Here is a 14,095-nt window from a genome sequence, read left to right on the forward strand (position 1 = left end):
TTGCTTTATGATATGTGAGTCAGTGAGAATATCTCATCTGCCTGAACAAACAAATGCAAGCACGGTAGTAAGCGTAGCTATAGAATACTAGTCTGCATGGGTACTGTGCTACTGCCACAGTCTTCCCTACCACTGGATGGAAAAGGTTCGAATCCTGTTGGTGATGCGAGGAGTTTTTATGGGCTTTTTTCACTCTGTGGCTGAGTTAGTTGGTCTCAGGCATAGGGAGGAAATCTCCCCCCCTGAAAAAAATGGGGTTTTTTGTCCAGCAAAGCATGCAAATTGACCAGAGAACACGTGAAATTTACGGACACAATATACGTGGGTAGTTGAATTAATATTGCAGGTGACCCTAATATAATAGTTATACAAACAATACAGCAGTACTATAGTATTGTATAGCTATGCACTTGGCTTGAAACACTGTATTTATAAATGTTTAGCATTTATTTATTGCAATTAATGTTCATATTTTTGATTGTTGATACTTTAGCATTAGTAGAGGCATATGTTGCAAGAAAGCGAGCTTATGCAGCATCAGCCAAAAAAAAAAAAAAAAAAAAACACTTCCATTTCACCCCTCCGTTCATTTGAAATACCTGTCCAGCTGAGCCTTAAATTTATTTAGGCTATCAACTGCCACAACAAGGGATGGAAGCCTTCCACCAACCAACTACCCGCTGGCTAAAGGCAAATTTCCACACATCTGTCTTTCCTCAATCTGCATTTATGCCCTCTCAGGTGATTATTTTGAGCAAGAGGAAGAATCCCATCGGCATTGAGCATGCTCAAACTATTCAGGGCTTTATATACCTCTGTAAGATCACCTCGCGGTGCCTAGTCTCCAGACATTGTAATTTGCAAAACTTAAGCCTTTCTTCGTAAGAGCAACCCTTTGTTCCATTCACTAATCTTGTTGTCCTTCTCTGTACTCGTTCTAGCAGCTCTACATCCTTCTTGAAATGAGGCCTCCAGACCTGTATACAGTACTCAAGGTGTGGCTTGACCATTGCCTTATACAAGGGAATAATCACCTCCTTATCCCGGCTAGAAAAATTCCTGTATATCATTGACAAGACACCATGAGCTACTCTTGCAGCCCGTCTGCACTGCTCAGAGAACTTCATATCTGCCTGCACAATAACCCCCAGGTCCTTTTCATTCTCTACCACTGTCAGTGTAGTACCACAGAGTTGATATGTTGCTCTGGGGTTGCTGTTTCCCATATGTAGTACTTTACATTTGTCAATGTTAAACTTCATTTGCCACCTCTCAGCCCATCTGCTCAACCTTTCCAGATCCTGTTGCAGCAGCATAGTGTCAGTAGTGTCCTTGACAACCCTGCCAACCTTTGTATCGTCTGCAAACGTAGACATTAAGCTTGATATACCATCATCAATATCATTTATAAATACAGAAAACAATAATGGACCCAACATTGAACCCTGAGCGACTCCACAATGAGCAGTGTCCATTGATTACCACTCTTGTCTTCTCCCACTCAACCATCCTTTTATCCATAGCAGCAATTTGCCTCCAATGCCACACTGCTCCAATTTGTGCACCAGTCTTCCATGTGCAACAGTATCAGAAGCCTTTATAAGATCCAAATATATAATATCAAAGTTATTCCCTGCATCCAGTTCTTTTGTGACTGCATCATAGTATCCAATCAAATTGGTCAGGTAAGACTTTCTCTTAACAAAACCATGCTGTGTCCGAGCTATAACTGAAGTCTTGTCTGAATGATCCTGCAATGCTTCTTTAACCAGTGCCTTTAATTTTCCTGGAACAGAAATTAAACTCACTGGTCTGTATTTACTTGTGTCAGCCTTTGATCCTCCTTGTAAATTGGGGTCACATTTGCACATCTCCAGTCCATGGGTACCTCCCCTGAGTCCAAGGAAGCTCTCATAATTATAGCTAAGAGTTTGCTTACTTCCTTTGCTGCCTCCTTTAATATAACTGGATAGATCCCATCCACCCCAGGTGCCTTTCTTGTGTTTATCTTCAACAATTTCTCCTCTACTTTACTCTCAGTTATTACAAGATTATCTAGCTTACTGCCAGAGTTGAATACACCTCTGGCATTCCCCTCGCTGAATAACTCCTCATGTGTGAATGTCGATGCAAAATATTCATTTAGTTTGTTAGCTACCTGAGCAGGATCATCAACAGTTGAATCATCGATATCAAGTGGACCAATCTGTTTCACCCCCTTCCTTCTAGAGTTTACATAAGTAAAGAACTCTTTGCTGTTTTTCTTTGCATCCTTTGCCAATGATTTCTCGGAATCTGCCTTTGCTTGCCTAACCTCCTTTGTAACTTGGTTACAGATCAACTTATATCTATCATAGGCTTCTGTGTCAAATGTTAATTTATGTGTTCCATGCATTTTTCTTCTCTGCCATATGTCTCATTAGTTCATCTGACATTCATTTAGTCCTAAACCTTGAACAGTATTTCTTAGTTGGTATGTAATGCATAGTAGCTTCCAAGATAAGTTCTTTGAATGCTTCCCATTTTGAATTTGCTGTTGGTAAGATCATCAGTTGGTCTCACTGTATAGAATTTAAATACTCTCTCAGACCATTGCAGTCGCCTTTATGAAAGCAAAAACCCTTCCCTTTACCCCTGATGGTAGTTACCTCTTTGAGTAAATCCCACTTCAGCACACTGTGATCACTGCCACCTAATGGTTCCTTTATCTGCAGATTCTTAATGCTTGAAGAATCACTACTGATAATCAGATCAAGAGTATTGCTTCCTCTAGTTGCCTCCCGAACATGCTGATGTAGAAAACAATCATCCAATAAATCCACAAAAGCCTTGCTAGTGTGTGAATGACCAACCCACAAATTCCAGTCAATATCTGGGAAATTAAAATCCCCCATTATAAATAAGACTCTGATTTTCTGGCCCACTCTATTTCCCTGTACAGTTTCTTATTATACTCATCAGAGTCAATAGGCCTATAGCACACTCCTACTCTCAATTTTGATCTCCCAATGCTTATGTCACACCAAACTGACTCGACACTGCACTGTCCAGCAATTTTGACTGGCTTCACTTCCTTGGATTTTGTGTTTCTTAACTAATAACGTAACCCTTCCTATCCTGTCTCTCCTTTCTGTACACATTGTACTCCCCAAATTCCAGTTCTGCATTCCTTATATCTGTGATACCACGTCTCTGATATCCCAACAATATCTACCTTTGATGTTTTGAGCAATACCTCAAATCCATCAAATTTATTTACCAAACTCCTAGCATTGGTGTACACACAAGTATAAATGCACCTGTTCCTATTCTTACCTACCCTAACACAACCCATGTGCTTACTTGTACAGTAATGACTCCCAGCAGTCTCTGAAATATCCTACATCTTGTTTTCCAGACTGCTGCTCATTCCAATAGAAGCAGTGCAAGAATCACTTTCACCTCTGCTAGTGGCTACTGTTAATCTATCAGTCCTTGTATCCCCCCCAAACTAGTAGTTTTCTGACCCACCTAACACTGCCTCGATAGCATCAGCAAATATTCTTGCACCTTTTCTATTTAAGTGTATCCCATCCCTGTAGAAGCAGTCTCTCCTGTTAACAAGTACAGACCAGGCTGAAAAAAATTCTACCCCTTGAGCCTTGCGCAATCTTTCCAGGGCCGAGTTGAACTTGAAAAAGAAAACTCTTAAACCCGGGAACTCGTAAAGCAGGAACTGCCTGTACATTATTTTACTGTATAAAATTGTAAAATAACTAGATATTGGAGATAACAAATTTCAAAATTTTTTACTTAATAGAATCTTGACTTGTTTAGAATATTTTTAAGTGGAATTTAGTGTAATTTTAATGTGAGATATAGATTTTTATTTAATTAAAGCACACAGATAGGAAAAAAAGGTGGTTCTGATAATTTATCCGTATTGTTCCAAAACTGGTGTAAGAATGTAAAATGTTTAGCATTAGTAGAGGCATATAATGCAAGAAAGCAAGCTTATGCAGCATCAGCAAAAAGAAAAAAAAAAAAAAAAAAAAAGCTCCCATTTCACCCCTCCGTTCATTCCAAATACCTGTCCAGCTCAGCCTTAAATTTATTTAGGCTATCAACTTCCACAACAAAGGATGGAAGTCTGTTCCACCAATCAACTACCCGCTGACTAAAGGCAAACTTCCGCACATCTATCTACATCTGTCTTTCCTCAATTGGACTTTATGCCCTCTCAGGTGATTATTCTGAGCAAGAGGAAGAATCCCATCAGTGTTGATTATGCTCAAACCATTCAAGGCTTTATACACCTCAATCAAATTACCTCGCAGGTGCCTAGTCTCCAGACACTGTAATTTGCAAAACTTAAGCCTTTCTTAAGCCTTTATTTATGAAAATGAATATAAGTATTTTCTGTGTCTTTAGTTTCAAACAACTAATAGTTAATTTGATTTGTAGTCAGTTTTATAAATTTTAAGCAGTCACATACTGATTAAAATGTTCTCTCTCACACACACACATATACACAAACACCCAGGATTGTGTTCAGATAGAAAGAATTAGTCCTCTGTGAACATATAGTAGTTTTTTCCACGCCACTCATTTGTTGAGGTTTCTGTTTCAATCCTGCCTCATCAAGCAGAGCTGTAGTTAGGCTGATCTCAAGTGGAGAGAGTAGGAACCCCCTTCCCCGTAAGGTTTTCTAGCCCACAAGCTCAGTACTGATGGGATTCTTCCTCTCAGACTATGCACATGAGGGGGCATAAATTCAAATTTAGGAAGGATTGGTTGCAAAATAGATGTGTGGAAGTTTGCCTTTAACCAGTGGGTAGTTGATTGCTGGAGCAAATTTTCATCTGTTGTGGAAGTGGATAGGTTAAATAAATTCAAGGGAGAACTAGACAAACTATTGGAGGGGACGGACAAGTGAAATGGATTTTTTTTTTTTTTTTTGGTTGGTGCTGTATACGATTGCTTTCTTGCATCATTTGCCACTGCTAATACTAAGTAAAAGGGTTTAAGCTTTCAAAATTTTCAGGGACACCAGCAAAGCAAAAGGCACTGCAAGCGTATCAGCTTATTTCCTGAGATGCATGTGTAATGTCTTATGCAACTAATTGAAAGGTTCTTGATTGTATTATGCAAGGCATTTGATGATGGGAGGAATATGCAGTTTTTGCTAAACACTGCCAGTTATTCCACATGAAACCAAAGCTGATGAACTAAGGCTTGCCTTCAAGCTTCATATATTTGAAAGAACATTCAGCAACTCAGCCTAACAGTAGTGTGCATTAACAGGTCCTCCATTTGTTTGGTTTGGTTTTGGCTTTTATGGTGCATGGGCGACTAAGGCCATGATGCGCTAAGGCCAGCAGGTCCTCTATGACACTATAGTAGAGATTTGAGGAAATTCTGAAGGCCTCTTCATTTGGGGCTGTAGTTAGCCAGTCTCAGGCAGAGGGAATAGAGTCCACCACCCTCCAAACTTATTCCTGGTTTTTCAGTCTACGTGCCATGCAAATTGATTTATGAACAAGTGTGATGCACTGTAACATGTATTGTAATATTGCATTAGATGTCAATGTATTATACAAATCATAATGATAACAGGCATCAGCAGTGATGCATTTACTGGTGAGTTTGCTGAAAACCTGTTCAAACTGGGAAATGGAGACAGCCTGATGTAGTAGAGTTGTCGGGAGCAAGCGTACAGTAGCACACGTTCTTTGAGTGGAGGTTCAAGCTTACATGACTACTAAATGCAATTAACGATTATATTCATGAATTATTGGGCCTCAGCGCCAAGGGAGTGATCATAGCAATTTCTAAAGTTATTTGAAAGCATCTTCTCTCCAATTGACTGATAAAAGAGATTATTAAAGTCCTTTTAATTTGCAAAGTTTATTTTATTTTTGGATCCTTCCAAATAAAGAATTACGCTTCCTATCAAGAAAGGAAAGATACCTTTCTTTTCATATATATAACTAAATTCTCTAACACAACAACCACTGACCTTTTATCACTTGGCCACTAATGGCACTGCTCCTGCCTCCATGTGGTGGGGCTGGCAACCTGAGTATAAATTCAATACTCAGGGCAAAAAGGAGCAAAATGGGCCCCTTAATCTCACTGCGTGCCACTAAGTTCACATCTTGACCATGAATTATCACAACCAAAAAGAATAAAAAAAAAATAATTAAAAAAAAAGGTGATTCTTCACCAGACTTACCTCCTTTCCAAATCTTACATTCATTGTCAATGAAACCTTTTAGTAGCTTATCTCCATTTCTTGTGCAGAAGAGCATAGAGGCTGTAACAGGTACTCCAAAAATAGCCAAATGACTCTGCTCAGGAGATCTTTTGTAAACATCTCATCTAAATCATTTAAGACAGCTCCTCAAACAAACAACCTTTGGAGATCTTCCCATTTCTATTACCCCACGCAGAACTTTAAGAACCTTTTGACTATGATGTAGTCACAAAGGAACTGGATGCAAAATATAATTTCGATATCATATATTTGGATTTCAGGAAAGCTTTTTAACACTGTTGCACATAAAAGGCTGCTGTACAAATTGGAGCAGTATGGCATATGGCATTAAGAGCTGTTTGTTTGTAGGCTTTATGGCAAAGGGCAGCAAAGGCCATAATGTGCCTCTCATTAAGAGCAAGTTGCCGGTATGGATAAAGAGATGGCTGAGTGGGAGAAGACAGTGGTAATCAATGGACACTACTCTTCATGGACTAATGTTATTAGTGGAGTCCCCAAGTGTTCAATGTTGGATCTATTGTTGTTTTCTGCATTTATTGATGATATTGATGAAGGTATATCAGGCTTAATGTCCAAGTTTTCAGACAATATGAAGGTTAGCAGGGTTGTTAATGGCAGTAATGACAGTATGGTACTGCAACAGGATCTAGAAAAGTTTGGCAGGGCTGAGAGGTGGCAATTGAAGTTTAACATTGACAAATGCAAAGCAGTAACTCCAGAGTAACATGCCAACTGTGCGGTACTACACTCAGAGTAGTGGAGAATGAAAAAGACCTGTGGGTTATTGTGCAGCCAGATATGAAGTTTTCTGAGCAGTGCAGACCCTATGGGCTGCCAGATCAGCCCAGTGGGTTTTGTCAAATGATACACAGGAATTTTGCTAGCAGGTATAAGGAGGTGATTATTCTTTTGTATATGGCAATGGTCAGGCCACATGTTGAATACTGCATACAGGTATAGAGACCTCATTTTAGGAAGAATGTAGAGCTGCTGGTACGAGTACAGAGAAGGGCAAAAAGATTGGTGAGAGGAACAAAGGGTTGCTGTTACCAAAAAAGGCTTAAGCTCTGCAAATTGCAACGTCTGGAGATTAGGCACCTGTGATCTGATCGAGGTGTATAAGGCCTTAAATGGTTTGAGCAAGCTCAATGCTGATGGGAATTTATCCTTTTGCTTAGATTACACACCTGGTGTGGCATAAATTCAAATCGAGGAAAGACAGTTGCAGAAAAGATGTGCAGAAATTTGCCTTTAGCTATAATAAAGATAAAGGGTGGTTGATTTCTGGAACAAACTGTCATCTGTCATTGTTGAAGTTGATAGCTTAAATAAATTCAAGGAAGACCTAGACAAACTTTTTCAGTGAATGGATAGGTGAAATGGGAATGTTTTTTTTAGCTGATGCTGTATAAGTGTTCTTTTTCATCATATGCCTGCACTAATGTTAATGCCACTAAAGGGATCATTTTGGAATGGGACCTCCCTAATGTTCCAGGAGAAGAAATTATTGAAGAATTTAAGGCACAATGTGTCATCAGTGGCTAAAGAATAATGACCAAACAGGATGGTGTTGTTATTCTCCACAAGGAATATTATTTTTACCTTCAGCACTCCAAATCTTCCTGCATCGTTGACAGCTAGCTTCCTTTTTTGTAAGGTCCATCCATATATTCCAAATCCACTTCAGTGTTTCAAATGTCAGAAGTATGGGCGTTCCCAAACAGCTTGTGAAACTATGGCTATTTGTTCATTGGGTGGCTCAATTAATGCACTGCTGTAACACCTTAATGTCCTAATTGTCAGGGTGCTCATCCTGCATATTTCAAAGCTTGCGAATCATGGAAAACCAGGAAGAAAATTCTAAAGTTGAATGTAGAGAAAAATGTCTCATAACAACAAGCACTCAAACAGATATGAAACCTGATGCCTTCCAAATCATACACCAGTGTAAGGTCAAAAACACTAGTTTTCAGCACAAACTGATATTACAATTTATCCTAAAATTTCTTTCTCAACGGGCCACATATTTCCTCATTGTGTGGTGAGACACTGACAACAATAAAAACAAAGAGTATATCAAATTCTACTAATACTAAGCTATCTGACAATACCGTGAAATTAGAATCGTTGACAAAGAAGAAAGATTCAAATCCTTTGTGGAATAAACAGTTAAATCAAAATATGGACATAGATGAGAAATCAGATAATAAAGATACAGTTCTCCTACTACATGCTGATAATGAAATGGATGTTGGCTGGCCAGTATTTCCAAAATGAGAATTAAAACAGGATCAAAGGAAAATAATGCAGTTGGACCAATCCACTAAACCTAAACCCAAATGCAGAAAATCATTTAGTGAGATTGTAGAGGCTTAAGAAGCAACTTAACTGAATTGAAATATTTAATACAGCAACACGATCCTATTCAAATTATACTCCCTTGTCTCAAGATTAATACTATACAGACGTGGCAGATATCTCGAATCCCTGGAAAGAGAGCAGCAGCATTTTAGTTTGTAGAATCGTACCATCCAAACCTATCCAACTTTGCACATCTCTAGAAGCAATAGCTATGCACATTGATCTTGGCATTACTCTCACTCTTGTCTCCATTTATATTGTGCCAAACAGCTCATGCTCCACTACAGATCTTGGCAATTTACTAAATTAACCATCCCATCCTGTATGCTTTCCAGGTGATCTAAATGCTCATTACTCTCTGTGGGGTCTCTGAACATGGATTGTAGAGGACGGATGATTAAAACTGTACTTGACAATCAATAGCTAACATTACTGAACACAGGTGTACATATGTATATTCACTTTTACAGAGGATTTAGCTGTGCTCTGAACCTGTCCATTTGTTCCTCAACCTTTTATCCTAGCATTGAGTAGAGAGTAATCTCTAATATAATCCAATTTGATAGTCGCTAAATCCTTATTGGTTCTATTAATAATGCCCTTATGCATATAGTAGAACAGCTGCTTGAAGCTGTTTCCAGCCCAATACCGAAACGAAATACTGGCAAACAATGATATAATGGTTGTTGGACAAGGGATTGCTTTATTGCCAAACAGAAGCAAAATTAATTTAGCACGGAACATTTTTTGCTGAAATTCTACAATGGAGAATCTTATAAACTATGAGCGACCCAAAGCTGAAGCTTGCTGAATTCGTAGGAAGGCAAAACAGGATGTGCGGATTACATTTACTTCTACCATCTGCAGAATGATCTGGAGAAAAATCTGCACCCTTAGTGGAAAGTATCAACAAACTTCTTCCCCAATCCTGTTTTGGAAAGGAAAAGATATTTCTTCTCCAATCGGCATTGCAGAGGCATTAGCTGAAATATTTGCTGCATCCTCATCCTCTGCTTCTTTTGAAGATTCATTTAATTGCACAAAGAAGTTTGTGGAATTTAGCTTTGGTATAAATCAATCACATTCCTGTAACTTTGAGCTTCTTGAGGGATCCAAAGATGGGTGACTCGCATGTTGAAATTTTCAGGGGGGGGGAGCAACCATGTGAGGAGGGATTTCGATTATGTGGCTACACAATCGGAGTCCCCCCAAGCACCTCAGAAGTGACCTGACTGAGGTTTATAGGGCTGTGAGAGGGTGTTAGTAAAATGAATGGAGGTGAAATTTTCACTGTTATAGAGAATTCCAGATCTTGGGGGCATAATTTCAAATTACAAGGAAAGAGGTTTAGACTAGATTGTAGGAAGTTTTACCTTTTGGCTAGGAAATCACTGATTGCTGGAACAGGTTGCCTTTGCAGGTAGTTGAGGCTGACAGTTTGAGTAAATTCAAGGTCAACTGGATACCTATGTTAGGGATTACCTATGAGTTACCTATGTGAGGGGGGAAGGAAATGTTTTTGAAGTGCAGCAAAAACCTGTGGCTTCCTTGCATTATATCGCCATTACTGTTATCTAACGTTCACTGTTACCAAACTCAACAAAGCTATCCAAAATTCTTGAAATAATGGACCAGATGGCATTTATTATGTAATGCTTTGCTACCTTCTACAATGGAGAAGGTAGCAAATCCATATTTATACTACTGAAATTTTACAACAGAATCTTTGAAGAGAATGTTTACCTACCCTGATATATGGCATCAATCAATGGTGGTTGCCATAGCAAAACTGAGAAAAGATGCTTCTTCCTCCTCTAGCAGTTATTGTCCCATATCTCTTATCAGCTGTTAGGAAAAATCCTAGAAAAGATGATTCACAAAAAGACTCTTCTGGATTATTGAAGATAAGAATGCTCTATCAGCCCACCAAATTGGTTTTAAAGAGAACTTAGTACTAAGTCCCATTCAGATGTAGGTGCAGCAGTTGTATTTCCATCACATGTAGTCTCAGAATCCCTTCCAGTTGAGTACAGCCTGCTCTTTGCAGAATTACATGCTCTGCAGCTTACATTAAATGAAATATGTCAGCAGTCTCACTTTCTGTATTAATATTTTCTGATTTGCTCAGTGCCATCTCAGCCATACAGGGTAAACATCCTTGTCACCCCCCCCCCCCCACAGGAAATTGCCATTCTAATCAGTCTCTGTAAAAAAAAAAAAAAAAAAACACTGAAATAACTGTCTCTTTGTTGGATCCTAAGACACACTGGAATAGCAGGCAATGACAATGCAGCTAAGTCAGTATCACACCTACCGATCAAAACAATGATACCATATTTCTTCGATTCTAAGACGTCATCGATTGTAAGACGCACCTTAATTTCAGAAAAAAGCTTTGATTCTAAGAAAAAAATAAAATACATCTAACAAATATTTTTATTATAATAGAATTCAATTTTTACTAACAACAATAGTAGCGGTATTTATCAGTAGGTATGTTATTCATCACTTCCTTCTGAATCTTCTGAGCTGCTGTCGTTATCTTCATTATCCCATAATATATCATCTTCTGAGCTATCGAGAACGTTGGTGATGCAACATTTTTTAAATGAGTGCTTGACTATTCTTTCTGGGATCATCTTCCTAGCTGTTGATATCCATTCTGCCAATTTTGATGCCGGCGATTTCTTAATTTTTCTGGAAGGTGTCAGCGGAAGGTGTCTGGAAGGTTGTTGGTCAACAGCCAGGATTCATATTCCTTTCTCAAGTAATCCTTAAATGGTTTGTTGACTGAAATGTCGAGTGGCTGCAGTTGGCTAGTCATGCCACCAGGAATCACAACCAAGTCACCATGTTTTTGCACAATTTTATTTTTGGCCTGTTCGGATAAACGTCCATGAAATGCATCAAGTACTAGCATGCTAGTTGGGTTGTGAAGACTTCCAGGATTTCTATTCCACACAACATTTAGCCAGTCTTCCATAAGTTCTGCAGACATCCATCCGTTTTTTTTGTGCATGCACAATAACATCGAAAGATTTTATTCTTTGGTATGGTTTTTCGATTTAAAATTAAATATGGTGGCAACTTTCAACCATCAGTGATGATGCATAGCATCACAGTGATATGCTGCTTTTCATAGCCCGTGCTTATAATCTTGATTTCTTTAGTACCTTTAGCGTTGATGGTGTAATTTTGAGGCATATCGAAGAAGACTGGAGTTTCATCAGCATTTCCAATTTGACTAAACTCAGTTTCTTTTTTTTTCTTAATTTCATCACCTATCGCTGAAAGTTAATCAGCTTCTGTTGAAAGTATACAGGAATTTTTTGACAGATATATGTTCGGCGCCTTAACGGTAATCCACAATGACGCATGAGTCGGTCGCACCAGCTGCGACTGCCTTTAAAAATTATTTTCTCTATTGCCAGAGACTTGGCAATTTCTCTGGCTTTCAATTACGTGGCTTGTCCAAGTGATGGGAAATCCTTTTGCGAACTGTTTCCGTTACAAAACGTATCACAGCTTCATCAACTTGTGGAAATCTTCCTTTCTTAGGCCTTGTAAAGTACTTGATTGTTGCTTTGCGCAAAAATATGGAATTGCAGTAATTTCTCCAACGATGAACATTTACTTCACTAATGTCAAAATGTCGACCTGCAGCTCTATTTCCATGTTCTTTTGCATACACAATAACTTTTCGTTTCAATGCGGCTTCGTAGTTCAATCTTTTTGACATTTTAATGTGCAATAAGGGAACGAAATACAGTAACTCCACTTCTTACGTACTTTCAAAGATACGAACAAAACTTTCTAGTTTTCGCTGAGTGAGCTCCACTATAATGAAATAACGGTGGCTTCACATTTTGAAAGCACATGAAATCACCCATGCCACTTTATTCTCTAATGGAATTGGAGAATACAATAATGGTCAAACTTGGTGGCACGATTTCCATGTAAAAACAAAACGTATGGTGCTGTGCAAAGCGCGGGAAAATTCGAAAAAAAAAAACTAATTGTAAGACAACATCGATTCTAAGATGCACCCAGTTTTTAGAGACGTTTATAGGGAAAAAAAGTGCATCTTAGAATTGAAGAAATACGGTAGTTCCTTACTTTGACTTTAGACCAGTTATTAGAAGAGCAAATGAAGGTGAATGGACTCAGGCATGGAGAAACCAAACCAACAATAAATTACATGAAATGAAACCTAATCCACAAATATGGAACTACAGCATCAGGAAACATCACAAGTGATGCTTACTAGACTGCAAATTGGCCACATCTTACACACTATCATCTTTTAGCTAATGAAAGTCATCCCCCTCCCTTGTGCTCAATGCTAACTTTCAGTAAAACGCATTAGCATTAGTTGAGGAACATATGATGCAAGAAAGCAAGCTTATACAGAATCAGCCAAAAAAAAAAAAAAAACTCCTTCCCATTTCACCCATCCGGTCACTCTATATTTAAGGCTGAACTAGACAAACATTGACAGAACTAGACAAAACAACAACAGATGGAAGCCTGTTCTATTTCCTCAATTTTTGAATCTATGCCCCCTCAGGTTCTTAATCTGAGCAAGTGGAAGTATCCTGTCAGCATTGAGCCTACTCAAACCATTCAAGGCCTTATACACCTCAATTAGATCACCTCACAGGTACCTAGTCTCCAGATGCTGCCACGCTTCTTGATTAGACCGGGGTTCGAGTCCGTCACCACCAAATACGGAGGATGCGGAAAGGTCAGGGAATGACCACCACATATCCCGGAGCAATATGGCCTTAGTTGCTAATGCTCCTAAAAACCAAATAACAACAACAGTCCAGATGCTGCAACTTGCAGACCTTAAGCCTTTCTTCATAAGCGGACCCCTTTGTTCCTCTCACCAATCTTGTTGCCCTTATCTGTATTCATTCTAGCAACTCTACACGCTTCCTAAAACGAGGCCTCCAGCCTGTATCACTACTAAAGGTGTGCCCTGACCATTGCCTTATACAAAGGGATAATCACCTCCTTGTCTCTGCTAGCAAAATTCCTATATACCTAAACCTCTTTTTACACGATGGATACGTTCCTAAAAATTACGCGTAAAAAGAACTACTGACTCCATAGAAAAAGTAAAGATTGGTTCCAAACCCAAAATATAAGCAAAATAATGAAAAAAACAAACATTAAATTCGTTAGGATCATAAGATTTTTATTTACATTTCATGGAGAACACACATACATATAATGAATTTTAATAACTTTAAAAAAAAACATATTCATTTCAGTTGTTTGCTAAGGATTCTATAAAAAAATTATGTTATTCGCTATCAGTTTCTGACAGTAAACATGAAAGCTTTCGTTTTCGTGAGATTGTAATATCACTAGAACTACTAGATATGGTATTATCATCATCGACTTCTGCCTCAACTTGTGGAATTCTTCTTGTCATGTCTTGAACAAAAGTACCACTGGTTGTTTCAGTAGTTT

At 38.6% G+C, this 14,095-nt stretch overlaps 1 protein-coding gene across 1 annotated transcript in view; it reads left to right on the plus strand.

Annotated features, from left to right (window-relative positions):
• Nucleotides 1-14,095, plus strand: part of LOC150083505 (phenazine biosynthesis-like domain-containing protein 1) — an 83,891-nt gene that overhangs the window by 13,142 nt on the left and 56,654 nt on the right. The gene's annotated exons all lie outside the window — the stretch shown is intronic.

Source organism: Mastigoproctus giganteus, chromosome 7 (genome assembly GCF_048544385.1).
Source record: "Mastigoproctus giganteus isolate SK-2022 chromosome 7, ASM4854438v1, whole genome shotgun sequence".
In the NCBI taxonomy this organism is placed as follows: domain Eukaryota; kingdom Metazoa; phylum Arthropoda; class Arachnida; order Uropygi; family Thelyphonidae; genus Mastigoproctus; species Mastigoproctus giganteus.